Source organism: Oreochromis niloticus, linkage group LG9 (genome assembly GCF_001858045.2).
Source record: "Oreochromis niloticus isolate F11D_XX linkage group LG9, O_niloticus_UMD_NMBU, whole genome shotgun sequence".
In the NCBI taxonomy this organism is placed as follows: Eukaryota; Metazoa; Chordata; class Actinopteri; order Cichliformes; family Cichlidae; genus Oreochromis; species Oreochromis niloticus.
In genome coordinates this window covers 20,715,143-20,742,288 of record NC_031974.2, presented here as the reverse complement: position 1 = coordinate 20,742,288, position 27,146 = coordinate 20,715,143, and the positions used below count along the sequence as shown (strand labels likewise).

The window sequence follows — 27,146 nt, the reverse complement described above, 5'->3', positions numbered from 1 at the left end:
AGTCGCTTCTATTTACATAGCACATTTAAATCAACTGGAGTTGACCCACAGCACTTTCCAGGCAGACACATTTACATTTCAAGTCTAAAAAAAACCTCAATTACAAAACATAAAACTCACTTGAGCAAATAATGTGATGAAAAAAAATGAAAGGCAGAGCAAAAATAACAAGGATGTGATATGATGATGCGAAATGTGATATATACAAATTAATACCTAAAATAAAGCTAACAATAGAAACACCAGTTTTAAAAAGAAAGCGCAGTGAGAAAACATTCACACTGGACTTGACAGACTTGAATAAAGCAAGTGAAAATACGCAGATCTTTAGTTAAAACTGTCAATTGTTGGAGAGGTCTTCATGTGGGCTGGCAGTCAATTCCAAAGCCTGGAGGCAGTAACAGCAAAGGCACAGTCACCTTTAGATTTTAGACAAGAGTGACAAGGGCACGGAGTGAAAGCGTTGGCAGGATGACCTTAGTGATCTAAAGGTAAAATATAAGAAGAAATACATTTAAAAATTAATCCTACGTTTCACAGATAGCCAGTGTAACTGAGCTAAAAACAGCTATGACCTAATGTCTTTTTGAACCAAATGTTGTTTTATTTGTCTTTTTCTTCAGTTAGAAGTCAAGCAGCTGAGCTTTGTCCCAATCGCAGTCGAGAAAGAGTGGAAAGGGACAATCTCACATACAGAGAGTTACAGTAGTACAGCTGAGAGGTATTAAAGGCATGTATAACTGTCTTGGCTTTAGTGAGGGTTCTCAGTTGGTAAAAGCTGCCCTTCACAACGCTACTGATTAAAGTGTTAAAAGTGAAGCAACTATTCATAAAAACACCAAGATTTTTAACTACTGTTAGAACATATGTGAATACAGGAACGAGTACCTTTGTTAGGACAGTCATACAGCACTGGAGGCAAATAAAAAAACTTCAGTTTTGCTCTTGTTTAGATCTGATCTATGATCTGAAATCATCCAAACTGTCAGAGTATCTACACAGAATAGTTACTGCCAGGTGTGGCAGAGGTTAACAGTAATAGAAAGATAGAGCAAAGGGTTAGCATGTACAGTGAAAACAGTAAAGGACCTAGAAAGGATTCTTGAGGGACGCCACATTTAGAAGAAGCTGGGGATGAAGAACAGATTCCTGTTTGTGAAGGTTCTGTCTTTCAGCTATGAGGAAAACCAAAGTAAAACTTAATCCTGGGAACAAATTTCATGCACATGATGTTTTGAAAGAAGGTCATGGCTGATGGTGTCAAACACTGCGCTTAGCTGGGAGTGATATAGTGGCACCGGAACCAGAATCAGCAGATAAAAGGATATCATTATAAACCTTCAAAAGTGCTGGGCCTGCTTCTAGAATTAGACTGACATTTGTTGAATATGTTAAAAATATTTAAATAAGAGGAAACGTGACGAGAGGAGAAAACTTTTTCTTAAATCTTAGCAAGGAAATGTAACTTGGGAATGGGCCTGTAGTTACTGAGGACATCAGGTTTTTATTTCTTTTTAGTGGCTGTACAACAGTATAGTTAAAAAGGAAGGAATGACTCGATTGTCTAAGTACTCATGAATTATACTCAGAATAATGGGGGATACTGTGGCAAAAACTTGTCCTAAATGACTGTGGGTGAGCTTCATGTGCGAAATCAAATAAGACAGCTGGGTGGATGAAGCTGGGTGAAAGCGATGGAGCTCGCTGACTGAACTGTGTGTGTCTCTGAGAGTTCTTATACTGGCATTGAGATGTTGGATCTAATGGCGTTCCTTTTGTCATTGAAGAAATCCAAAAACTCCAACCTGCATCATCTTCGTGTCTGCTGAGCTCCCAGCTTCTCCTCATGGCACGTCTGCGGTGAGTTTGAACACAGTCACAAGGAGCCATTCATTGCTTCAGCCAATATTGAAGACTCTCCCCTCGGTAAACTCTAAGCCAGGAGGAGAAAAGTGTGGTTTGCCTCCTTCTTTCCTCTCCTCTCTTCTCCATCCTGCAGGATGAATGAAAGGAAAACATTTGGCTTTGTTTGCCATCCTACCTCCGGAGCCAACATGACGAGCAGGGACACGGAATTTATTCAAAGCCATGCCCCCCTCAGCATCTTTTTAGCATATTTTTGATTTGTCATAATTTTTCTATTGAAGATTCAAAAACCAATAGACCTTTCATGACCCTTCCTTGTCTTACAGCTGTGCAGCCGTAAAGGTTAGCAGTACACTACATATATGTCTGTGTGTTTATGTCCTGTCACGCATGTGTGCAGACAGTTTGACTGTAGTTCGTGCATGTCGGGACCACTCAGATTGTGAGGCAGGGAGGGCATTGATGCCGCGTTCCAAAGTGAGTGGCCCGCCGAGGAAAACAATAAAGCACGAATGACAGGAACAGATGGCCTTCTTTATTGTCCCCTGAAATGCAAACACTGAATATCTTTGCTTGGTGGGTGGCATCATTATATATTTATTTTCTCCCTCCTGTCCCTCTCGCCGCTAATAGCACTAGTGGCTGGCACCCACCCACATTTAAGACTAAAAGGCCTGATAGAGGGTTGGAGCCAGATGCTTATTATTGGTTGCTTGAGATTTAATGGGCAGTGACATAGAACAAAGATGACAAGGGGTGGCACAAACGTCCAAGCAGTTGGATACGTGTGCACAACAGACAGGGCATTCGTATGCAAAACACGCAACAGTACAGCATCACAGAACGAACACTACGTCTCTGTCTGAAATAACTCACTACTTACTACCTAGTGCAATGTACCATTTACCCTATGAGAAATAATAGGGACTGCCTTGTGTCAAAATTCTTAATGTACTAGTCACCATAGAGTAAGTTAATTATGGTGGTTGAGATGTAGAGATTATGAATGAGGGAGGGACAGCAAGAATATCGGTGTCTGCAAAATAACGCTGGACTTTTGAAAAATATGAGTTTAAATCACCACCTAATGTGTGTTAGAAGCCTTTACAGTGCTTAAAGAACTTATATGTTATGGACCCAAGTTTCTATAGGATCATATAGTAATCTGCAACACATAAATCTGCTAAATGACATATCTAACAAAGTTAAGACTACACTAGTTGTGGTTTTAGTCTGTTGTCTTTTTTAGCACCTGGTTTAAAAAAAATCAGTCATTGCAGTTAGCGAAAAACATTATCTTTCATGGTGAAAATGAGGGACACTTTCTTGTCCTTGCAAAACATATTGCTAATAAAAAAAGAACGCATTAGCAAACTAGCTTACTAAGCCCAGAGGATGGGCAGGATAATACTCCCTTGCAGACACACACACACACAACTGTGGACACCATAAAGGAACAGTTGTTCTTATAGTATTTTCAAGTCCCTGTTGAGTCTGCTTGGAGGACACTGGAGCCCTTGTAGTGTAGTGTCAGGTTGGATGGTGTGAGCCAGCCTTTTTCCTTTTTATTATTCTTCCAGGATAGTTAAAAGTCTCAGTGAAAATTCATTTTTTACACTGTTAAATGGAGTGCCCGCCCCTCAGGTTTTCTGTTGGGCATTTAGAATAACTAGTCCTTACTGACACCCTATAGACATCATAAAACAGGATGCTAAATGTTTGGAAATAACTTGATAAAGGTTAACAACAGATTATAGTCAAATATCTTTTTTAAATCAGAGACTGAACGCAAAGACTTATTTTGTTTTTCAGTCATGGGCAGGTCTCAGAGTAAACAGTGTCGTAATCCTGCGTTTAAGTAAAGTCAGTTCAGTCTAAATGATACTGTAATATGGAAACAATTAAAGGCAGCTTTGATTTGGATTATGGGGATTACAAGTTTAAGCTCTTCATTATAGAGTCCTCAGCAAAGATAACTTCATTTCACTGCAGTAATCCAAAAGGGGAATCCAGAGTGTGAGGATTTTTTTAGTCGTGTTATGTCAAAAACACAACATACACCCACGTTTCCAGGACTAATCTCAAATGTAGATAAAAAAAAAAAACAGAATGCAGTGATTTGTAAATAATTTAAAGCCAATGTTTAATTCATTTCAATCTCAATGCAATATAGTTGCATATAGTTTTCACATTTGTTGAAAACTATATGCTCGTCTTTGATTTGATGTTGGGAAAAATTTACCACGGTGTTGTATCATCTGTTCTTCTTTTAAACTCTGTAACTGAGGAAAATAGTTGCTGTAGTATTGGAAGTAGAATGTTTTATAAAGTGGAGGAAAATCTGAGCCCCTGCTGAATTTGTTTGCTCACTTCTAAAGAAATGAACGCTCCCTAATTTTTAGTTTATTAGAGAGAGAGAAGAGGAAAAAAAATACAATAAATAAATAAAAATAATAAAAAAAACACAAGTTACATATTGATTTGCATGAAATAATGAAGTAAGTATTTGATCCTCTATGCAGTACAAAGATTAGAATCAATGAATCAATCAATTACAGATGCTCCACATCTCAACTTGTTATGTCCATAGAGCACCGTCCACGAAATCAATTTCTTCCATTCCAACCTCTCCACAAAACCTCCACCAAACCTGGTGGCTGACTACAAGAAATGTCTTACAGCGGTCCATGCCAACAAGGATTCCTCCACCAAGTACAGTTTCAAACTTTTATGTAACGTGGGGTTTATTTTATGGATTTTTGGTTCATAATCTCTCTCTCGCTTCATAAAAGTGAAACTACCATAAAAATTAGAGACTGTTCGGGGGGTTTTTGGGAGGTGAGCAAATTTACAAACTCAGCAGGGGATCAAATAATTATTACTGGCTTTTGAACTATGCAGTTGTAATAAGGTGATCTTTATTCTCCTCAGCCAGATACGGCTTCTGTGATTTGCCAAATATATTTCAAATTCTCAAATTTTTATTTAAAATAACTTTTCAGTTCATTTTTAAAGGAGCTATTGCCCACAGAAGATGACACCAAATCTAGATTTTATTTGTTTACCAAAACCGATTTTTTTTTAAATTTCCACTACAGAATCTTTTCTTTTCCACTATAGAGCCTTTTTTTCACTGCTTTGCCATCTGAAGGACTGGAGATCACAGTGAATCTATACTTTTTTTTGGTCTTCTTCTCTGTACACAGAGATTTCTCCATATTCTCTGTTTTTTAAAGATATTATGTACGATCAGTTGCATAACCCCCACATTATTGCAAAGTTACACTGATATTTCCAAACTGTATTTTCTTGCATGCAGTGTTTCACAATGTGAACTTTTCCCCAATGAGAGAAAAAGATCGGTGTTTCCTCCAGTCCTTACATCAGCGTGCCCTTGGTCATGATGTTGGAAACAACCCCAGTGCATCCATTGCATTGTGAGTGTGCGTGTGATAGCCAGAAAACTCTTGAAAGTACACAATAAAGCACTGCTCTGTATCAATGTGTGTGCTCAGTTAGAGTAGAGGGTTAGGGTGCTTTTTATCCATTACCAGTCATTACTTCTCAAAGACTCAGCCTTTTGGACAACATTAACATAAACATTTTAGCAATTATTCTAATTAGTTGTGAGATGTTCCACAAAAAAAAACAAATAAAAAAAAAAGTTACAACATTTCACAATTTTGATCACATTTTACTGATTTTATTCACATTTTAAACTGCGTCCCAGCTTTGGAGCTGCAAAACCCGCCGTCTTCACAACCATTTGTGATAACAGTTGTTAATTATGGGCTGAGAAAAGTAACACAATAAACAATAAAGTGATTAAATCCAAGAGGAACCTTTACAAATACCTACGATTTACACAAAAAAATGTTTACAACAACTACTCGTGCTTAATTGTGTATGTTTGAACACCCTCCATTATATTACTTAAAAGTGTTTTGTATTTTGTTTTTATTAATGATCAAATCTATACAACTGCTGCTGATGATGTATAGAAAAACGGACATTCCCTTTAGACACACTCCTGTCCTTATTTAAACCTTTACCATGGATCGCTGCTTTCTTGCTTTGCTGATAGATGCAGAAAACATAGGATTACTGTAAACTGGATCAGGCCTCACCTACCACAGTTTTTCACTAGGTGAAAAATGCCGTCCACTTTTGCATTATGGAGCAGATGAATGTTCAGCTACAACTGAAATGTACACGTTTTTACATTCATTACTGTCTACCTCAGTTATGAACTTAGATCTACAAGCACTGAAGGTCGACGTGATGTGCTCTGTACCTCATATACCACTATTTCTCTCATGCATGATTCAACGTTAAAGGCAGACCTCAAGGTGACTATGTTCTTGTAACGTGTTAATGTTAATAAGGTTTAAAAGAAAAAAGACAAATACTCTACTGAAGCTTTATGTTTACACTGCATTTTGTTTGATTACTTCTTCTTTAGCCTTTACTCATCCCTCTGCCTCCTAACGTTGCTCATCTGTTTAACACAACTGCTTTGCTCCTTTCTGCGCATTTTTCTTTCCTCCTCTGTCTTTTATCTTTTGCCAGCCCTCCCTCTCTTATCTAGCTCGCTGTCCCGTTACCTCTGTTTCCTATCTCTCATTTTTGTCCCTCCCACTCCTTTTACACCTTCCTCTCTAACAGTAACATAGAGGTGGCCGCCCTGGTTTCTGCTGGGTTCATTGCTCCTCTCCCTGATAATTCCCCTGTATTAACCGGCTGGAGTTATTACCCGTTATATGAGATGTCTATGTTGAGAGCGCTTTATGAGATCCTGGTCCCTGTGGATAAGATGATGGAGTTGGTGAGTGCTGTCATCCCCCAGCCGTATAATGGCATCAGTTGGGAAATACACAATGCCATGGATTATTGATAGAGCCATATCTGCACTTCTGCTGACAAATTCTTGGCCTGGGTTGAAGGGGCACATAATCCTGAAGAATATCTCTGCTAATATGGCCGCCTCCATGCAGTCACACCTCTGCTCTCTTTGGAGTACTTTGGTTTCTCTCCTCCCATGTGACAAATGATCAAGCATTCCCAGCGAGTCAAATGAGAGGCTGAAGATTTATTCCAACAATAGGCTCTCCTACACCGTCTTACATAGAAATAAGTATTATCCCACTGCTGCTGCCGCTACTCCAGTCCCCCACCAGCAACACCACCACCCCATAAAAGATTGAATTTTATGACAAAAAGAAGAATGAAAGTATGTGAATGAGGAGGGCGTGCAGACCTTAAAGATGAGTCATTTGGTTCTCACAGGTAAATCTGAACATATGGCGAAAACATGAAGGTGACACAACAACGTGGCGAGGCAGGGATGCATCCTCTCATTAGCAGTTCACCACCCATCCAGACAAGTAGCTAAGAAAGAAGGTAAACAATCCCGCGCTCCCTATAAATAGAGTGTAGTAATTCTCCCGGCTCTCATTACATGCCTCCTCCCTCACTATTCCTCAATCTGTCTGATGCGCTGTGGTGGGATTCCAGCTCAACTGCGTTTAGTCGGCGTGAAGACCACAGGCTGGATTCTCAGTTACGGCCTTGATTTTTTTTTTTTTTTTTTTGTATCCCAGATGCAAGCATTGCTCTCAGAAGTGTGTGTGGGGAGGGTGAGGGAGGGAGCAAGAAACAATACCTGATCAAACGCAACAGTTAACAAAGCTACCCCGGGGATGCTATGAATCTAATAAAAGAAGCCCACTTCTATGGTTTTCGGATGTATCAGAGGCCGTGGCGTTCACACAGGCGCGCAGGTCTTCCAATACCTCCTCGCCAAACCGGTCGCAACATATTTGCGTATTTGTTGCCGAAATGATATGCAAATGACCAGACAAGCATCTTCTTGTGAATTGCTCTTCATGGCTCATCTCGAGACTCGAGCCTCAGTAGCCATGTTGCTTTTCAGAGGAATATGAAATTACTATCACATTGAGGGAAATCAAAGTCTTGTTCTGCTGCAGTCCTCTGGGCAGCATTGTGCAGTATTGCTTTGGAAACGGGCCTAATTGGTATGTGTGGGCCAAACTCACCCCACTGCCTGAAACTAGCTGGCTTCATGTTCACAACAATTGAATTTGGAATCGGTGCCCTAGATTGTTTGTGTTTTGCAGTTAGGGTGTGTGCATGTTCCATCAAGAGCGCAAAGCTAATCCCAGTCTCTCCTGCGTCTATCATATTAGAATGTATGACTCTTGTAATTGCTTGATGTCTATTATAGCCAATAGCGTTACCCTTATATTTTTAAAAGTGGTGGGTGGATGTGGTCTCCTAAAGAAAATGGAGGGATTTGAGCTGAACAATTAGTGGCAGCTCCCATCTGACAGACCATATTTCTGCCTTTTAGCTCAGTGTATGGCCTGGCAGCGCACCAGAATACAGAGAAAAAAGGAACATTAAGTCACCTATAATTTGCTTTCAGACAGTCAGAATGTGAAACAGACACATGACAGCTTAGTGATTCATCTAGTCCACGCACCATGTCTGCCTCCTGAACGATGATTGGCTCTGGCACAGGGCTTGACTCCACTATACAACCCCAGCGTGCAGGTTCGTGAGTCAAAACCTGCAATGTTGTCTCCTTTAATATGTTTTTTTTCATTAACTACTGTTAATGAAATATCTCATTTTGAATTATGGAGAAAGGGAGGTTTCTTCTTTGCCTGCGTTTGCATTCTGTGGTCTCAACACAACCTTGCTGCGAGTGGTGCTGAATGAAAGCTCCCCTGTCTGCCTCTCACATCTCATCTGAGGCTGTAAATGCACAATGTGTAAATAATTTGGGAAACATATTAACTCTCATTCTGTTGTTCAGCAAAACCTTAAGCGCTGCTGGTAGTGTGCACTGTGCTCACCTCCAACATGGAGGTTTGCCGAATTAGCTTGCGCCAGTAAATTTCTTCCTCCCAAACGCACCATGGTGCAATATAGGGAGAGGGAGAATGTGATTACAAACAGTAAGTTATTGCCTCGGGCACAATTAAAACTTTGCAGACGAGCATTCCTGATTGCAAACTGAATCAGGTATGGTGTTGGTGGGACACGTTGCTTGTTAATTGGTTAATTACGGAGCAGGAAGGCTTGCTGTACCAGTATTAACTGGAAAACCTGCTCTACATTTTCTGTCAGTCCCACATGTAAGCCAGACACTGGGGCAGCCCCTCGACTAAAAATATGCTCATCAGCAATTTGAAGCTGTGTGGGCTGTCTCTCATCATGATGGAGGAGCTTTCACAAATGGGCCGCTTGCTGCTCGCGCGCCACAATGCTGTTCTTCAAAACATACAAAGACGTATTTGTTGCTGAAGAATCACTGATCCGTTTTTTTTTTAATTCAGAAAAAATAAATGCATTCATCTGTGTAATTAACCAGAAGAATAGTTGAGTCGTGTTGAGTTGTTTTTGTAGTAATTTTGAATCAAATGAAATTTTTGCAAAGCTCCTTAGAATTTACTAGAGGTATTTTTTCTTTTTTTGTTGTTATGAAGCTGTTCTCTGCAAGATAAGGAATAAATCTGGTTAACCATGGACTGGCCTGAGGACTGTGAAGTGCACAGCACCAATGACTTCACACCATGACTTGCAGGTGTATTGCTTCATGCAACATGTTTCCGACAAAGTCTGGAAAAAACAGCCCAAGGCACAGATTCGCCACAAGGACACTCCGTGCACCCGCACACATTCGCGGACACGCATGCAGACGTGCACACCTCATACCTCTGAGGAAATGTTAGGATTTCTTAGTCAATGCCCTCACTGCCACAAATCCTACAGGTCTTACTCAGAGCCAGTGTTCACTGTTGCTTGAGTAAATCAGAAGTGTTTTCTGACTGCAACTGCATTTGGCTTTGATTAAAGCAATGCCATAGGCTAAAAGCTGTCCACATCCCTTTATGAGCATGCTTTTCTGACCTTTCTGTTCAGCAACTCTTCTTAGGACTGAGGACTTGACACAACATGACATGTTGCCAGGTCAGTAAACATGGTGTTGCTGGCAACAGCAGCGAGTAGAAAACACACTGGCGATTTGACGTACAATTTGATTTCTTTTGGTGTTTTGGTGGAAAGATTGCATGAGGTCTGGTTGCTGATTGGCGTGCTGATTATTCCATATGTATGTATGGAAAACTCATGGTGACAAATGCTTTTATTTTATAATTTTACAAATTTTTTGTTGCTAATAGCTCGGATTCCTGGCTCGTGGCTTTTTTATTCATGCACCTGCTCACAAATTAAAATACCAGTATAATTAATCAGTTTTTAACCCTGTGAAAGCATGTCAGACATGTCAACACACTCTCCACTTCAGATTTGTAGAATATTTTTACATAATGAAGCAAAATTATCTTGTCTTTTGTATTAAAAAACAGAGTTAGGAATTGACATAATACTTAAGCATTTTATATTTTTATTTATTTTATATATTTTCTGTTTATTTATGCAAAGATGTGAGCATTGCATTAACTCGCAGCTACCTGAACTAATGTCCTTGTATGTAAATGATGAGTCTTTAGGCAAGCATTTGAATTCAACACCAGCATTATTTAAAGTTTTTAATGACAAGTTCTGGGGCCCCAAGCTGAATATATACAAGATATCTTTTCTTTATCTGGCGGCAATCAGGAAAAGGGGTCAACTCGATAAGCCAATCCAAGGTTTCCCAGTTTAGCTATGAACGTGTTCACACGAAGAAGGTGGCACTGGCAGTCTATGACCAGTCAGAAAGATGGATTATGTACTGAAAGGAGGGCGACTGATTTTACAATGGAAGATAAACTATAATATTTGAAAAATATGAAGAGGTTAAACACATAATATAGGCTGAAAGCAGCACGGTGGCACCAGACAAAGAAGCAGAGTGTGTATGAGAGGAAACGTATAGTATTTAAAGTGTCGTCTGCTTTAAGCACTCCAGTCAGTAGACTGGAAAGGCACAAGTGTATTAATAAAGTCTAGCGTGTTTGAAACCAGAAAGGAAAGACGTAGAAGTATTAGAGCTCTTTCATTATACACGGAAAAAACACAAACCCAAAAACACTGCAGTCACTGGGAAAGCACTGAGTTTTCCATCCTATGTTTTATTGTAGTGTGACTGAGCAATAACCCTGAACACTTCATTGTTCAAACCTCTGGTATTAGCTACTGACACCTAGCTAAACTACTACAGAAATCTGCTGAGCTAAGATTAGCTACATATATAGCATTTATTTTCTTCTGAAAACACACATTTGTTCATTTAGTCAAATAATTTGTTTCAGCATAGTTAAGATGGTTTATAAACAGAAGAAAAGAGAATTATGAATCTGGAGCTTCCTTTGTCTTTATAGAGTTTTATAGCAAACTATAGCTCAGCTTGTAAGCTCTCAGCTATTACAGACAGAAGCAGTTAGCGACCGGCTGGTGCATACGATGGCTAATTTGGCAGCTAAATAGCGAGTTACGGATTATAGTTAAATAGAATGAGAATTCATTCTCAAATGAATGATATTTATATGTTTTATAACCTAATAGTGGGATCAAAACAAACTGTTCTCTAACAAGTTTCATCAGCTCAAAAGGTGATAATTGTTCAATTAGTGCTGGCTAAAAAAACAAAACCAAACAAACAAACAAAAAAAGAAAAAAAAAGAAAATTATTTTCTACTGCAATTTTTCCTGGCTTTGATACAAGTCAGGGCTGAGCAGTAGACTCAGTGCTTGTTAGTCTATTCGCTCATTAGCATGTCAGTATTACTGCTGATGCCTGATGATGATGGTTCTTATTAGACTGAACCATTCTTTAATTTAGGGTTGTTATTATTTTTCAGTTTTGTGTAACTTTCCTGATACAGCAGCATGTCAGCGAGGTCTAGTTAGAGAATGATGTTTAACATAAGCATCTGCAGCCTCTGTGCGTGTAAATAAGTAATTACTGACCTTTTAATAAGGTCTGTTATTTTAATAAGATGATGCCAAATAATAAATTCTGTCTTTTTCCAGCAGGGATTCAAAATCATGCTTTATCCCCTCTTTAGCACAAGCATATACTCCTCGCTGTCTCATTTCTGCTACATGAGAAGTAAACAAATTAGTAATTACTAGAAAACCATCAAGTTATTTAGCATAGCATATGTGTGTATACTTGTAGTTTACTTTCTGTCTGTAATGTTAGATTAGTGATACATTTAAGGTTAATAGGGGATGACGACAGAGATTTAGCAGCCAGTGAATGGATAGTCTAATAACAGTTATGCTTAAATGTGGATGGAGGATTGCACTGCAGATTTATGTTAGAGGTCAAAGACTGTTGTGCTGTCTGGTACTCACAAGTCTTTGGCAAATGTTTGTTTCTGGATGTTGGCAGTCAGGCAATAAGTGATACTAGAACCAGATACTGTAACCCCGAAACCCTCCAGTCTCTCTGTCTCACTCGCTCCTCTGTTCAGTTGGAATTGTTATTTCCACATTTCTTTTCTCTGTCTTTTTTTTGTTTTCTGAAGAGTCATGTATTAGCTTACAAACCTGAGTGTGATAATGTCTTTGCCAGTCGGTCTGCAATCTGGCACCATCACCCACTGGCCCACCTAGTTCAGGGTTGCACAGGTACGCCAAGGTACCCACCACCCACACATTTCTCTTATCCATTGCCAACTCAGCTTGGATGAAATGTAACTGCTGTTATTTCACTAATACAGGCCTGGAGGTATTGGTGGGAAGGTAAAAAATAGGTACAAAGCTGCTTTCTGTAATGAGGCAAGAACAAGCTTGAAATGGAAATGGAAATCATGCTTAGAAGTTGCAAAGTAGAGTGTTGTTTGATGCATGCACAGGATTTTGGGAACCACAGTTACAGTTTTTAAATGGCAGAACCATTCTCTGCATGTTGAGAGCACAACTGACCCTTTAGAAATGTATAACATGCCTTTACCCAAGTACAAAATGGGTTTAGCACAGACATTCAGGTTTAAAAAGGATGTCAGATGAATAAGTGTATCATTTAACAATAGGATGTGACTGGGGTTGGGGGAGTGCTGGCTGGGGTCTCCAGGTTTTAAGCGTTCAAATACCCTCCTTTGCAGGAATTATAAACCCTGTACAATTACAGCCTTGTACACAGTTTTGTTTTCTGATTCACTCTCCCCCTCACGCACTCTTAATCACCATGCTACCACTGCCACAACAAGAAAATCTTAAGCTTGAAATCATACAACCCACACAGAGCGCTATCATCATCAGATAAAAGCATTGGATGATGTGAAGTAATTTATTGTGGCACTTGCTCATACTGGCACAGAGGGTTACATCATTGGCAGTACGAACTGGTGCCTCGCAGCTAATATCCTGTAGATTGATAGGATATTTTCTCCATGTCTGTCTCTGCCTTTTCTGGCTTCCCTTAACAATGCCAAGAGGGTATAGACTGTTGAGATTTGTGCACAGAACAAATCATGCTGTTGTTCTAGTATTGTCTGACAAACATCCAAGAACTCGGGGTAAATTGACTCAGACTTGCATATCATTCAGAGGTTTTGGAGACTAAATTGAAAGTGCCAGGGGTGAAGTTGAGGCAGAGGGCGCCACGAATGGGCAAACTGATTTAAAAAATGCTGGACAGACAGATGGTGTGGCGAAGTAAAAACGCAGGGGGAAAAAGACAACAAAAAGGTAATGGGCTTGAGAAGGGCCACATCAGAAAGAAGGGATGGCAGAGAATCCCCCTGGTGAAAAGTTGTTGTGCACCAGTGTTTTTAGATCTCTCATCCAGAAAACATCTTCAATTATAGCAGGAATAGCAACAAACGGTAGTCTCCAAATGTTGCAAACCGTCATTATGCAGAGCTGCCACTTTATCATTTGGCTCAAGTCAGAGTCCAAGCCCCTGGTTGAGGTTAAAAAGTTATGCATAACAGGATAAAGGAAAAATAGTCCTAATTATTAGAAAGCAAAGTTTATTAATGCATTTAATAGGATGTTGTTGCAACCCTGGGACTTTACAAGCTGCAAAAGTTAAGGGGAAAGATGAATATAAGTTACATCTACAGAGGTGCCACAATGTATGCTATATACCGTATTTTTCGGACTATAAGGCGCACTTAAAATCCTTTAATTTTCTCAAAAATCGACATTGCGCCTTATAATCTGGTGCGCCTTATGTATGAATACTGGTTGTGCTTACTGACCTCCAACCGATTTTAATGTGGTACATGGCACTCAAAAATCTGCCAAAAATGTTTTAGTACGACTTTGGTAAGCTTCGAAGCTGCACCGCTTGATGGATTGTCAGAGCATTACGGCACTACCCTATAATCTGGTGGGCCTTATGGTCAGAAAAATACAGTATATACTTCAACACCGATTAATCATTATTTACTATTAATGTCTGGCTTTCTTCCACAGCATGTCTTTGTCCTGTCTTCCTCCCATTCCCCCCTAACCAGTCACAGCAGATGGCTGCTCCTCTGTGAGCCTGGTTCTGCTGGAGGTTTCTTTCCGGTAAAAAGGAAGTTTTCCTTCCCAGTGCTTGCTCCTAGGGGGTCATTTGATTGTTAGGGTTTTCTCTGTATTATTGTAGGGTCTTTACCTTCCATTATAGACTGCCTTGAGGCTGCTGTTGTGATTTGCTGCTATATAAATAAAACTGAATTGAATCTTCTTGAGTAGTAGTGATAAAAGAACAGCGAGCCACTGTATACAGAGCCAGTTGCTGTAAAAATGTGCAGTCTGTGGAGTTCATCAGAAGCTTGCATGGTGCAAAACTGATATGAAGCTTGATATGTGTAAGTGTAACAAATTAGACGTTAAACAATGAAATTTTGTGTTCTTGCCATTGTCAATTATTTTTTATATGACACCCAAACTTTTAACACAGACTTTCACCTTTTCCCAGAGGGATCACTAGAAGTCAGTGTGTCTAACACAGGGACCATACTCCTTTAATTTCAAGGACAACTATTTTAAAGGAGTCAGGACAGTTTCTGAAAGTTGACAAACTTCAGTGTTTTGTGCCTTTTGTAAACTTAGAGATATAAAATTGAAGCTGTGAAAGCAAAGTGTCTGCTTTCATTTCTCTTGCACCCCCCTCCCATAACAACATGGCCTCCTAGCTTGACTAGCCAGTGAGAATTTTGTCTGCTGTACATCGAAACTGGATAAGTAACGTGCTAAATTAAAAACGTGCACCTTACTGCTTTAGTTATGTAATTTATTTTTTTTGAAGTAGCTTTATCATGAGGCTCACTCTACATTACCTCAGCACCTGTTCTGCTGTTACCTGCACTTGTGCAGGAGGAAGTTTTAGTGTTTTTCTGTTATGAAGGAATTATTTATGGACACTATATTACCTGCAGTACTGTAAATGGCAATCGGCATACCCCAGTTTGGAGCAGCAGACAGACGGACCAGCATTGAAGCTCAGCATGTACTACAGAGGATGCTGTTAGCAAAAAAACATACATTTTAAAGTTTCAGATATAAAATGTCTATATTGTTTCCATATGGACTCGTTTGGCCCACCGAGTGTGAATGATAGCAGATGAGTCATTGTTCTGCTTGTAGAATAGAAAATAACCTAAATAATAACAACATGTAGCAAAGGAGAGTCGACACCAACACATGTCAAGGTCATCGCAACAGACTGGCCTGTTCAACCTTCTAATGGTTATGTTTGTATTCAGCTCCAGTACATGCCCCCTCATTTACCCCAGCAGAGGCATGTGTGTTTGGAGTTGGGTCTACTGAGAACCATCAGACTAATCTCACTCCTTGAGCGTACGTGTGTGCGAGCAGGAATGCACATGCAAGCTAATTTAGATTTTAAATAGCGAGTTAGCACGGCACAGGCAAGGGTTATCGCGCGACAGCCTACATATTTTCTGTACATGGACTGTTTGTGGCTGCCCAGCGTTGATATTTGCATACTTGAAATATGAAATTGCTCTCAACATAATTGTACCCGTGGAGAAGTGGCATCTATGAAAGCGAGTGAAGGGGAAAGTAAATGGCATCAGACCAACTCAATAAGATTTTCTATGTTTCATACATTCATTATAATATTTTGACGCATGAAATTGATTATTTTTACATACTCATCATCTGCACACGTGACTCGCTGTGGCAGAGGTCTCAGAACTCTGCAGAGTAACCAATGACCTTAGGCGTGTTCCTGTGAAAGTAGAAAGTGAGCTATGAGATAACTTGTCACAAACACACACAAGAACACACACACACACACCTCAATGCTGACTGTGGAGATAAATAAATGAACATCCGTGGTCCCTCTCCACCCATAAAATATAACCCACAACCCTTCCCCAGGTTGTTGTGATTTGGAAACAGCTGTTGTTGTGGTGGATTCGCGCCTCTCTTCCAGATCACGTTTCCCCTCTGCTTCTCCCTGGGGAAGCTCTGGTAATATTTTTGCGGCTGGGAGGGGTGTTGCAGGGAGGGGGAGTGTGAAGAAAGAAGCCTTGTCTGGTTCCCTGTCAGAGCTTTAAAGCCCAAGGAGATACTTTGAATACTGCAGCACCTGTACCCACTATCTGTGCATGTGCAAGCACACTTCCCATCATACATGGGCATGTGTACAGTAAGTGCACTTGTGTGTTTGGTGAAGTAACATGACCTCGGGAAAAGACCACAAGCACAAATAATTTTATAAAATGAGATGTTTATTGAAGGTTTCTGACTGTGTTTGAGCTGCATATCATATGTAGATCCAAAAGACTCATTACTTTGCTATTAAACTCTCATCTACTACAATTTGCAGATGTATGTACTCTGTCATCTCTGGAGATATCACCATGAACAGTGCATTTATGAATTATCCATTTCTAACAATGTTGATTTCGCTCCGTCTCTTTCCTTCCCCACCCAGCAGCGGCCTCATTTTGGATAGCTTCTACATTATTGCTAATCACCTGCTCTGCTATGTCGACCCAAAGATATTTCTTTTTCAGTAAGAGGCTATTAAATCTTCCTCTGTTCAACACTGAATCGAAGCCTGAAGTCTGAATGGCAGCGAAATTTTCCAAGTCTTTGGATGATTGTAATTTTATGTTTTTTAAATGTAGCCTTTTTTTAATATACAGTGAGGATTGCAAAGTGATTTTTTTCTTTACTAATGTGAAAAAGCTGTATTCCCTTTCTTCTATGTCTGAATGTAGCCTAAACATAAAGTTACAGCTTCACAAGTTATAGCTAGCCCTGAAGATTAGCTTAGCATAGCACAGACATCAACAAAAACTTAACATCACCAACAGCCAAAAAACATTTGGTTTTAAGTGATGTTATTGTGCCATCATTCATCATTCCTTCAATTTATTTTATTTTATTAATTATTTAGTTCATTAATTTTAAGCTGGTGTAGTCCTACGGAGTCAGCTAACATTAGTGCTAGCTATTGAGCATGGTTAGCAAATTGCGTTATTAATATAAAATATGATTCTAACATTGGCCAGTGAAAAACAGGTTTTAAAAAATATACCTATTGGTGAAAGTAAAGAGCCGACAACGTATCTTTCAGTAACACCAGAGTTGATCTCTGATTCTTTTCAGTTTCTACTAATCTCATTGTGCCTAAAATAGCTGGGGTAAATCCTTGTTAAAGGGTGGGGTAAATTTCTAAATTGAAATGAACAATCATTATGAGCAGAGTTACATGCATATGAAAAGGTGCACCCCATGATTCAAAACCTTTTTGAACCGCTATTAGCAGCTAGAATATTAAGTTGTCATTTTCTCTATGACTTTATCAATCTGTCATATTGTCATGGAGAAATTTTGGCCCACTCTTCTATACAGTGTTGCTTCAGTTCATTGAGGTTTGTGGGCCTTCATTTATGCACAGCTCTTTTAAAGTTCCACCACACCGTTTCAATCAGGTCTGGACGTTGACTGGGTCATTGCAACTCTTTGGTTTTCAGCATTCGGTTGTACAGTAAATACTGTGTCTCCGGTGCTTGAGATCATTGTCCTGTTGCATGGCCCAATATTGGCCAAACTTTACCTGTTAAACAGATGACCTCACATTTGAGTCTAGAATACTTTGGTATACAGAGTGGGAGGAGATGAATCCATGAATCAGCCTTTGCCGGGGAAGACTGTATCTCAGGAGGACTGAAACTGCTGATGGACGATTTTGTTCCAGTGGCAGCTTCAAAGTCTTGGGTATCTTTTTCTTATGTCTTAGATGAGCATATTTTGTATGTGTTTCTGTCATTACATTATTTGGGAGTTTAAGCTTTTAACTATCATTTATACAGAAATAGGTCAGCTGTATAGTACTTTAAGTAATGTGGTCATGGGAGAAAGAATGGTTTGAGCCAGCCTTTTCGCAACATGATCAGAGCTGTAGTAAGCACTTATTTAATGGTCTGATTGAATCTGTGTGATAAAATAAATCAACTTTTTATTTAAGGGGGCTGTAAACTGTTTTTTGTGTTTTTTTTGTTTGTTTGTTTTTTTAATCCTGTCATTTGGACACTGGACTCTGGACACTGGACTCAGTGGCTCCCAGATCATCACTTGCTGATATGCTGTGCTGTGCTTAGTTTTCACCAATCACAGCATTATAGCCAAACATTTCCACTTTGGTCTCTGCTCCAGAAGCCTTTTGGTTTGTTCACATGCAGCTTTTCAAACCTGAGCTGTGCCAGGTTCTTTTCAGAGACATGGCTCTCTCCTGGGAACCTTTCAAAACAAGTCACACTTATTCAGCCTTTTTTAATTTTGTTGTCATGAACTTTAACATTTGACGGGCTAACTTGACGGGCGCGCGGAGGGATGGAGTCTTTTTGCAATTTCTCTGATCATTGCACAATCTGACCTTGGTGTTAATTTGCTGAGACGTGGATTGTGACATTGTATTAAGACACACTTGAAATCTCCAGACCAGGAAGCTGCCAAAACATCTTCTTTTATAGAGACGATGACCAGTTAATCAACTGCATTTAATCGTCAGCACATGGCATACCGTCTTAATTCCTATGGAAGCAGTAAGCCTGTGGCTTTTTCACAGGGCTACATTGAGTATTGTGAACACTTTCCTTTTCAAATGCCTGTATTTTATAGCTGTAACTGAAAAAAACCTGCTCTCTACTCATTAGATGAGTTAAATCAATATGATGCACATGGTTGTAGCCTACCGAAATACACAAGAAACCTTACAGTCACAAGAAACCAATGTAATCCATTAGAAACCACATCAAAATGTAACGATTATCCACCCATTAATTTAAAACATCATGAAAATTCACTGGATTCATTCTGATGAGTTATTTTTGCAGCACTTCAGCTACATAAGACCCATTTACTGTGGACTCTGGGAATTCATGTTGGCCTTAGAGACACAACTGTTAGCCAAACAGGAAAACAGTGCCTGCTGGTATTATAATGTATAATTTCAACCCTGAATATACCTTAAATGGAGTTATATTAAAAATGAAAATAAAAAAAGGCCTAAGCTTGTTATTATCTCTAAAGCTGGATATTTTAGTTCTTTTTTTTAGCCAGCTTTAAGTGGCCCTTCTTGCAACTCCAGTTTTTGGCACTTCTGTTTGAACAAATTTTTCAGAGCAGAAGGTTGCCACTTCTTATTGCTAAGCTAAGTGAGGCCAACTGTATGGCCTTCAAATTCTCTATTTTTTGTTCCTTTTTTATTTATTTTTTTGTCTTGAAAATGAATATAATTACCAAAGAGTCAAACCTTTAACAGTGTTCCTCAGTAAAATGTGCCTAATGCAAAAAATTATTATTATTTTGTGGTCCTGCTGATTCTAATAGCAATAATAATCTCTCATAGAGTAAATACAAAGGCATTCACCTGTGTGTGTTTGTGTGTCTGTGTGGTTGTGCATTTAAATGCGCACATGGCGTTCCCATTAATCCAAGGTTTATGGTTATGGTTGGTGCAAAAATTGCATTTTCTTTCCCTAAATAAGTCATTTTGAATTCAGCACCCTGAATATGTTTATTGCCATTGTCTATGGAATACGCTGCAGCTTTTTTTAATAGCCTACCCCGGTGTGCGCTCATCAATCACAGAGCAGGAGCAGCCCTCTCGCTCTCTCCACAGTCACACGCTAACTGAGTTACAGGGCTCCGAAACTAACTCCAAGTTTTGAAATGTGATAAAAGTAATCACATTTCTCCCAGTCAGTATCCTTACAGATGTGAATCGATGACATTAATTACTGCATCTTATTATACACCGCAAATGTGTTTTTGTTCATTCGTATTTATGAAAGAGGAGCTGATAATTTACCAGGAGAGCTGCAAAGTTTGGGAATTTGTGGCGGTATTGCACACTCGGCATCAAAAATCGGGTTTGGCCCTCGTACCAATAAGTGACATTAAACGCAGAGGCGAAGAAAAGTAGTACCTAAGCTTGAGAAATACTGCTCTTTGTTTGCTTTTGTTGTGCAGGTATTAACATGTGATATCAGCTTTTTCTTTGTGTTTCAGTACTACCTGTCTGCTTTTTAGACAGATGTGTGCTTGCACTGTTTTCTCATGATTGTCTTATCTCGTGGGATCTGAAGACAAACCCACCAAGTGTTGAAAGGAGGGGAAAAAAACAAAACAAGAAACCTCAAGGGCCACATAGCAACAATTTAGTGAGATATCCTCAGGCCTGAGGTGACAAAGCTTCTAACTAAGACAGAGCACTTCTACTCACTGACAAGTGATATTACCAGACCAGCTGTGCGTGACTAAAGCCACATCACTGTTTGGCTTTTTTTTTTTTATTATCCACTCTTTGTAACTATTAAGCACAGGCAAAGATTTGGGGAATTATTAAATGTAAAGGTGCACTCAGTTTGCAGCCCAGTTCATTTAAGAAGACATCATTGTAGCCCCATTGTTGCAGAACAGGAAGATTCCCAGTAGGGTGACCTGGAGTCTATGCCATTTATCCTTGTTAAAACTTCAATAACACAGGGCCTCTTGCACACTGATCTTTTCTGTGGACTCATCAATAACTGTTTTCCAATTAGGGAAAATCATTCTATTATTCAGTTTTTCCAGATGTTTCCATTTGCGTGTTTAAATCTTGTTTAGCAGTTTGTCAAACTATATCTTTTTTCAGTCCAAGTCATTTATTCTTCCACGCTGCTGTATGCTAAAGACAGTGCAGGGTTACTCTGATGGCGGTGTCATTAAAGGTTAATTGGAAACACAGTTTCCTGAAACTACAACCTAAATTTGTGGTTTTTTCCAGCACTTATCTTGATATTTCAAAGAGACTCATTACTACAATGACACTATCTCTTGTCATCTGCTTGGTGCTGTATATTCATAAACATGCTCAAACGCATTTAGTTAACCCTTAAAAACATGACACAATCGCCACACCAAGCGCCGATTGGCATGTCACGTGTGTTCTAAAAATAGCCCCAATCTTCCTATTAATTAGAATTCTTTGGCCAAAATAAAAATGGATTTTAAGCTGGCATTATTTGGCAGCTGCTGACTGAAAAGGGTGGCACGGGCTTTGAATTCATATTCAGAAGAGCCAAGAGCGTGAGCCGGCTGGTGAGGTGAAGAGTGGACAGGTTAAGAGGTTCCAAGCCACTGAAGGAGAGATGCAGGCTGTGATGGCTCGGAATGAGAGCGGCGGCTGCATGCTGTGTGAGTGTCAGGCTGGCACTTGCCACAACTGGTGGTATTAATAAGACTGGGCTAAGATGAGCTCTGGGACGTGGGTGACTCAACATGTGCTGGTGCTGCTGATGGGCAAGTGCAAATGAAATTAATGGGTGAGGGAAATCAAGTGAGTGAGGCCAGAATCAAATTACCAATCCACCTCTCAAACAAATTAGTTGGGTGCCAAAGTTGTAATTGATAGCAACACAGGAGCATACTATTGGATCAGACAATATGATCTAACATGCGTTGCCTCTGATGTGATTTGCTGCTGTGTTATCATGATTAAATATTAAGATTGTGCGGATGACAGTGTCCCCCTTGGAATGCATGGCCTCGTAGGACTTTTTGAGGGAGTGGCATGTTGAAGTCTGATTGGTTTTACAGCAGGATAGCAACCAAAATAAAAAAATGTTCAGAAGTCCTTTTCTTTCTGAAAACAAAGAGGATGATTTAAAACTAAAATAAATAACTTCTATGTCTTGTCTTTCTCCATAACTTAAAAAGAAGCCAAGAGCTGAAGAGCTACCTACGCAGGACTAGAATACAGTTAATATCTGAACGGAAGGAGTAAAAACTCTGACTGGGTAATATCACAGCAATAATACATTTAGTCTGACAGCTACAGCAGCTCTTCTGGTAGCATTTATTTGTTTGGTTCATAAATGTGTAAACCAGGGGTCCCCAATCTCAGTCCACGAGGGCCGGTGTCCCTGCAGGTTTTAGATCTCACCCTGGGTCAACACACCTGAATCACATGATTAGCTCATTACCAGGCCTCTGGAGAACTTCAAGACATGTTGAGGAGGTAATTTATCCATTTAAATCAGCTGTGATGGATCAAGGACACATCTAAAACCTGCAGGGACACCGGCCCTCGTGGACTGAGATTGGGGACCCCTGGTGTAAACTCTGATTCCTATTAAAGGCTTACATTCTCCAGTTTTGTGTGTGGCTTTTCATTCAAGGCTGTTTTTTTTTATTTATTTCTTCCATTCCCTGGGAATGGAAAGGGCTTTTATATAATGAACTGAGATGCTTTTAATAAAATATAATGATCAGCTAAAAATTGGTTTGAAATCAAACACTCCACAGTGGCTCAGCAAAATCGCATATCTCAAGGCGTATTCACTCTGGCTGCATAAGAGATGAGAGATGTGTTTTTTTTCTCCTTATCCTTCCTTTTTTCTCTTTTCTTTCTTTCTTGTTTTTTTTTTTTTTTTTTGGCGGGGATTTGATTTGGAAACCTTCAAATCCACTAAAAAACCTGTATAGCTTACAGGATTCTTCCAATTTGTATGACTTATGACATGGAAAAATATTTCACCAGTAGCTATTGGCTCCTTGATTGATAAAACATTACCAAATGGCCTATAGTGTACAAAGACAACAGAGAATTGGAAGTGATTTTAGCTCATTAATAATTGAAAAACTGTTCTGATGCCACGCCATGCTGTCTTATTTACTCTTCTTACCCATTTAGAAAAGCAGCTTCTCAGTATAAACAATGATAAAATAGAATTTAAATTTAAAGATAGAAACGAGATAAATTATGAGGCAGCAGGAACATATCAGCTCTGTTTTTCTTCCCTTTTTATGATCCACTCTTAATAATAATGGATTATTTGAAAAGTTCACCCTAATTAAATAGTGCATGCAGCATAGAAGACAATCCCTACGACCCATTTGGGTAAACCACAAAAACAAAGCCTGTATTCTGTGCACACACACAGCACGTATTTGCCTTGCGCACACATCATACACAGAACACACAAAAGCACACATGTACCCTTAGAGGAGCACAGAGGCACACATCAAAATCACCCACACTGTCATTCCAATGCTATATTTCAGCACAACATCACATTTCAAAGGACTTTTCCCCCTCAGATTTGTGCATTTCCTTTGTGATTTTTGCTATATTCGAGCTAGCTCAATGCCTCGCGTTGACACTGGCCTTATGATTGGATACAGCAGAGTGCATGCATGCGCATCTGTGAGAGAACGTGCACCTAGCTGCATGCATGTTAAGGTGAGAGCTTGTGTGTACGTGCGGTAGTGTGCTTGTGCATGCGTGCATATGTGTCTCTGTTTCAGCACAGAGCCGTCTCCTTTGAAGTCTGTTTACCAAGCCGAAGCCTTGCTGAGAACACTGGGATGGCAATCTGTGACACCATTGACACCTGGCATGTAAACATTGACAATAACTCAGTCATAAAACCTCCTGCAGGTTTGCCCTTTCTTACCTTCATAGGCTTTGGCTGCAGACATAATGCCCCCTCTGTTCCCAGGTACTCCCTTTTTTCACAACTCTTCCTGCCTTTATCTTTACTTTAACGCTGCGCCCTACTTTATTAACTTCTGTCACGGCTCACATTGCAACGTGATTAAAAAGTACTTGCAAAGTTGACGTGTGCAGATCCTTGCAACAAAAACTGTGCACAAATGAATGTAAAGATGGAGGATACAAGTGATTTTCATTCCAGTGTGCTCATAAGAATTAAAAGTAAAAGACTGCTTAACATGGACAGAATACCATGACATATGTGAGTGACTCCCTTTGAGAACCCAATCAAACAATTTCATTATTTAATATTACAATGCAATGTTTGATTTTTGTGTGATTTAAATAAATCTGATTGCATAAAAATTAGAGTATGAGTTTAAATGTCCTTACTTCTGAGCACAGCTGCCTGAACCTATAGATTTTAAGCTAAATGCCTGTAGGCAGTCCTGGAGGTGAAGTACATTGTTGTACTACAGTAAGGAAATAATTATTTGATCCCCTGTTGAATTTGTAACGTTGCTCAGTGAACCGCCTCTATTTTTTATGGTAGTTTCACTTTAATGGAGAGAGACAGAATATCAACCAACAATCCAGAAAAAACACATTACATAAAAGTTATAAATTGATTTGCATGTCATTGAGTGAAATAAGTACCCAGCCAGAATTCTGGCTCCCACAGATTGGCTGTGTGCCACTACGCATCTCAACTTGTTATGTGTATAAAGCACACCTGTCCACAGAATCAATTTCCTCCACTCCAAGCTCTCCACCACAAAACCAAAGAGCTGTCAAAGGACGTCGGCGACATGACTGTGGACCTACACAAGGCCGGAATGGGCTACAAGACCATCAACAAGAAGTTTGATGAGAAGGTGACAGCTGTTGGTGTAATTATTCAGAAGTGGAAGAATTATAAAATTTTATAAAATTACCATCAGTTGCCCTCAGTCTGAAGCTCCAGGCAAAGTCTTGCCTCATGGGGTGAGAATGATCATGACAAATGTGGTGGATCAGCCCAAAATTACACAGCAGGAGCTTCTTAATTATCTGAAGTCAGTTGGGACCACAGTCACCAAGAACACCTTTGGTAACGCACTACGTTGTAATGGATTGCCTTGTTGGAGGAGAAATGCTGAGTATGACCCAAAGCACATCATCCCCACAGTCAATCATGGAGGTGGACGCATTATGGTTTGGGGCTGTTTTTCTACTAAGGGTACAAAACAAGTTCACTGCATCAAGGGGCAATAGATGAGGCCATGCACCATAAAACCTTGGACAAGAACCCCGTTCCCTCCACCAGAACATTCAAATTGGGTCAACGGTCTTTCGGCATGACAATGACCCAAAAAAGACAACCAAGGCAACAAGAAAGTGGCTAAAAAGAAGCAGATTAAGGTCATGGAGCGGTCTAGCCAGTCTCCAGACCACAGTCCTATAGAAAATCTGTGGGAGGAGCTAAAGCTTCCAATTGCAAAGCAGCAGCCAATAAACCTAAAGGATTTTGGGAATTTCTGTCAAGAGGAGTCGGCCAAAATCTCCAAGAAACATCTTACCGCTGTGCTTGTCAATAAGTGCTTCTCCACTGAGTACCAAGACTCTTTTGGTTCTTTTTGTTTAAGACAACATCACTTCGACAGTCTAAGAAGTGGCCTTAGCCTTACAAAACAATCTTACACGGCAATTAGCTTACATGGGTGGGTTGTCACTAAATGCAGCTCAACTGGGCGTTCCTCCTGATATAAACTAGCCCATGTGCTCACTGTCTCTCTCTCTCTTTTTCATCAACCTGGGACCTCCTCTTAGTGTCTGCTTATTTTCTCTTATTTGATTTTTGATCTTTTCACAAGCCAGTTTGTAAGAGTACTAAGAAAGTTTGCTCCCCATCCTAAAAAGCAAGAACTTTTTCCTGTCTGTTCCTCCGTGAACTTCACTAACTTCCCTTGTCTCGTGTCACTTCCTGCGCCGATAATCTCGCACTCGCTGCTGTCCACGCTCATACAGAGGGCTCTTATGAGAAACAATTTACTTTTTGAGCATAATTTGTCACCGGAGCAATGCCGCTTCATTAGCATATCATCCTGCTAACTCCTGCCTTTGTTTTGACAGATAGCTTTCATAAGTCACTGGTAAAAACCTTCAGCGGACGTTTGGGGTTTTACTGTCACATAGGCTCCATCTGCTCGCTTTGGTGGGGTTTTTATGCCGCGCCATCATTCACCTCCCACAAGCAATAAACACTATCTCTCTACACCCTCTTACTTTCTCCCTTGCACTCACTTTCTCTTTCGCTCTTGCCGTTGCGGAGGTCTTCTTTATAATTCTCTTTCATGGGAAGAAAAGACAACAGAGCAAGAAAACAGGCAGTGTATTGTAACGCTGAGAGTTTTGATCTATAGTCAGTGTTAAAGCTCATGCCCTTATTCGCTGCTGTTTTGCATAAAACATATACACTGAGTGACATGGCGTGCGCCTCTTTAGAAGGAAAAAAAATAACTTCAAAGATCTTCTGAGGAATTTCTTCTGATTAGAAAGCATTACCCCATAAAGGAGAGCTCAACTTTTGACTCCCGCTGTAATGAAAGTATCAAAAAGGGAGTGGCTCCTGAGCCGCAGCCTCTGTCGCTGCTTCGTTCTAAACAGATCACTGATGAATACGTGACATAATCGATGTTAATTTCTCTCCTTTGATACTGCTGAATTTATGGCATCTATCATGCATTTGTACATAGCCTGGCAGGGTGATTTATGAAGCCTGCCCACGACAGACATTAGGGATGAGATACAATTGTTTTCCCAAATCAAAATAAATGGGTCACACAAGGTTCTCATATCGTCAAATATTTTGCAGCAGAAAGCCAGCCCTGCAATACTGACTTTATAATTGAATCGTACCAAAGCACAGTCGATTTAAAACAGTAGATTTGAGGGATGAGGAAACTGTCAAGTCATGCATCATAGTCAGCGTTTCACCTTAGGTCGTAGACAAGATTACTTGAGTCCATTTCAATCTTGCTGTTGCAAAACAGATTCGCAATGACACATTTTTCACACACAAAAAAACCATTAAAAAATAAGAAATTTAAATAACACAAGCTCTGGTGGATATTTTGGAGTTTAAATATTTTCAATAAAAGCTGAAGCTCTGAATATAATATGAGAAGTTGCTCTTTGAGTTGCCACACGATGAGGCGTCACCACAGGCCAGGGGGTTTTAATGCGCGCAGGATATTGACCCAATTGCTTAAAATAAACATATATATATAAAAAACCAAGCCTCACCTACTAAACGACCTCTTTCATTTCTTCTCATGCCATCAATCTCCCTGTTTTTCTCATTTCAGCTTTG

At 39.8% G+C, this 27,146-nt stretch overlaps 1 long non-coding RNA gene across 1 annotated transcript; it reads right to left on the bottom strand.

The window, feature by feature from the left end:
- Window positions 1-27,146, bottom strand: LOC109203464 (uncharacterized). Its single transcript, XR_002063238.2, has 3 exons — window positions 27,080-27,146; window positions 1,806-1,993; window positions 1-485 (listed from the first exon to the last, which is right to left on the bottom strand). It is a non-coding gene; the product is annotated as an uncharacterized LOC109203464 (long non-coding RNA).